The sequence below is a fragment of the Adiantum capillus-veneris genome, chromosome 6, assembly GCF_014529385.1.
Source record: "Adiantum capillus-veneris isolate H3 chromosome 6, ASM1452938v2, whole genome shotgun sequence".
Taxonomy (NCBI): Eukaryota; Viridiplantae; Streptophyta; class Polypodiopsida; order Polypodiales; family Pteridaceae; genus Adiantum; species Adiantum capillus-veneris.
The window spans coordinates 130,146,702-130,149,697 of NC_140936.1; the positions used below are offsets into that span (position 1 = coordinate 130,146,702).

Consider the following 2,996-nt stretch of genomic DNA (forward strand, 5'->3'; position numbering starts at 1 on the left):
TTTGACTATGGAACGCCTCGCGGGCGCGTGTTGTATATAACTAAAGGGCAATTTAGGAGAGAACGGGATCGTCAAAAGGGTAAGGAGAATCCCGCTGAGCAATTACTAATAACTGCCCCCCTACAAGGATGTTGCCAACGCGACACTACGCTGCACTTTATGAATACCCACCCCAGTGGACCCCTTAAAAGGAGGTGGATAAGATATGCCAATAGATCGATTTGATGAAGTTCCACTTAGACTACAGAAGGGCGAGACAACAACAATAACGGGTTACTACGGCTTAAAGAGTGCCACTAGTGCAATGAGATATTCCTTAAGAATGGATTTTGAGGTGGTTCGTTGGCCATTAGGTTCATCCAACCTTACGTGTTTTGCATACTCTTTCATTTCCCACTGGCTCGAGACGGTGCTGCTTCCTTGCAATCGTCTGAGATAAGATGGTACAAGATGACCCTTTACCTTGCGAGCGGTGTAAGACCTACCAAATACCTTTGGTGGGCAAGTACGGTAAGTTTGAGGGGCCTCAGAATACCGAAAAGATGTTTGAGGTTAGCCTTATTCCTAACCAGGGGTCTAAAGCTACAAAGACATTCCACCTTCGGGGTGTAGCTGAGGCCTACAACCAAGTTGACCGCCATGACCTCAATGCACCCTAAATAATCAAAGAGGCCCAGATCCTTGAGAGGTCCCTGGTCCCTAATGATTTTTTCGATCGCAAGCAGCATTGAGAGGGACAAAGAGGTCATGATCCTACGATACGTAAAAATCCCAGAGGCGGAAAGGAGGGCATGGCAACGGGATTCTAAGTGGCACGAGAAGATTGTGCCCATCCATTTCTCAGCCGCCTTTTGCATGGGATTTCATTAACAAGGCCTAAAACAGGTGGAGGGAGGTAACTAATGGTTTATAGAATAGAGGGGGGGCCACTGGCTCAATGCTTGATCCCCCTGTTGTCTTTAGAGTTTGAGTTGATCTGCGACCTTTTGAAATGCGGGTGCCATCTGTTTTTCCAGAAGGGAAAACATCGTCTCCCAGCAGATAAAGAACATAGGGTTCTCAGAGAAGATTTAGTGGGAGATTGTGCAGTAAGGGCTCCACATCCCAGAGGATCTATAGGGATGGAGGTGGGTTCGCTCCCTCAAGGAATCAGCCTCATAGATGTGGACGACCCCTTTGTTGCGTGCGCAATTAGAAAACTACCTTGGGGATGACGGTCCCTTTATACAGGAAAGGACTCCCTCAGGTGGCCTTCATCTGTGGGGGCAAGGGATTCCCCTCTGGGAGAAACCTATGAAGGTCGGTTTGTGTTCAGCAGGCGCCCGCGTGGAGTACTTTTCCATCGGAAGAATAACCATCTGGGAGAGGAGAGGACGTGAAGTATATAAGAGGACCCCCCTTGCCGGGTTAGGCGTGTTCCCGCGTCCTCTCTGGCCCGCCCAAGAGGGCTGCATAGATGAGGTTAGAGCGCCTATATTTAAGGGTACCCGATGGAACACTCTTTACGGGCAGGTGATGGGTAACCGGGCTATGCAAAAGGAGACCCTCCTCTTTCAAGCTCGCTATCTTTATGAACCCCCTTTTGAGAAGGAAAAGGAGCTCAACCTATTGAAGATCCTTGAAAAGCGAGCAGAAGAACAAGCAGGCGGAAGAGAGAGGAGAGGCGGCCGATTTGGACCTCGAGCTGGACACCCACATAGGGGCGTGACTGGCCGATCAGTTTAAGGATACCTAACCCTACCTGCTTCCAGACGAGAAGTGGTATGAGTATAAAAATCAGAGGTGGGATAGCCCACCTGGATGGGCTTACGAGATGCTTAATAAGATAGAGGAGGAGATGAAGGGAAGGGGGGTCACGTTCACACGACCCCAAAGTAAGAGAATGAGCTCCCAACGTCTTCTTAAATTAGTAGAGGAGCACCTGCGTCGGCTCCTTAAGCGGGCCAGGACGGTTGATGTAGGGCTCCCCTTTCTCAATAGAGTTCTCGTCCCTCACGAGTCAGGGCCGCTATTACACCCGCCCAGTCCCTTGTGGGTCTGCACAAGCTATGCAGGTATTGAGCTAGATATGTGTACACCAATGACCCCATTCAAAAAAGCTTCCTCCTTACCCTGATGGATGGAGACGTCCTAAAGCTAAACTTGTTGAGAGCCTTCATGAGGCTAGTCTTTACATTAGATACTTGAGAGCAGTTCAGTCTCTTTCTGTGGCGGACCGGGCCACGAGGAAGTCGACCCTAACGGCGCTCTTGGAGTACATCCTAGGGGAGAGGTGCGAGAGCCTGGACATGAGCCGGATAACCAATCGATTTGAGCTGACACTTGTAGAAGGAAAGAACTCGCTGCTCTTCCCAGATGCTACTCGACAACCGAGTAATGCGACTCCTAGCATCTTAAAAAGGTTGCTCTCCAATGAGAGGGTAACAGTGGAGGCTAAAGGGAGGCCCGCTATGTCGGTTAAGCCCGGTGCCCACTCTTTATTTACGGCCAACTGGAGGCGGCCCGACGTGGACTGATCTAGCGGGGGGAGGAGATGCTTCCTCTTTATACAGACACCTAGAACGGTGACACGCTGCAATCCCTTTCTTATTGAAATGCTCAAGGGGGGTTCCAGCGGGCTAGTTAGGTGGGCCTTGGGAATGCCGCCGACAAGACCCGAATAGGTCACAATGTAGAAGCCCTTATTGAGTTAACAAAGGCGGGGTGGACTGCTCACGGCTGATAGAGTGGGTGATGAAAAAAGTGAGGTATGACCCGGGTGCCAAAATCCCACTAGGAGCAAAGAAGGTGCCAATTCCCGGTCTCTTACGAGGATTATATTCTCTATGTAGATGCGAATGGGATAGGACCGATCCCATTTAACCAATTTGGGGATGCGTTAGACGAAATTATACGGTCATAAGGATATTGCGACGTTGTTATTAGGAGGAGATCTACAGGGAGAGTAGTGCAAGGGCTAAGGCTCGGTTATGGGGAACCCATAAGGAAGAACAAAA

The 2,996-nt window shown here is 49.9% G+C and overlaps 1 pseudogene; it reads left to right on the top strand.

The window, feature by feature from the left end:
- The first annotated feature begins 1,515 nt into the window (after nucleotides 1-1,515).
- LOC147456279 (uncharacterized) lies at nucleotides 1,516-2,516 on the top strand (annotated as a pseudogene).
- Nucleotides 2,517-2,996: the final 480 nt, after the last annotated feature.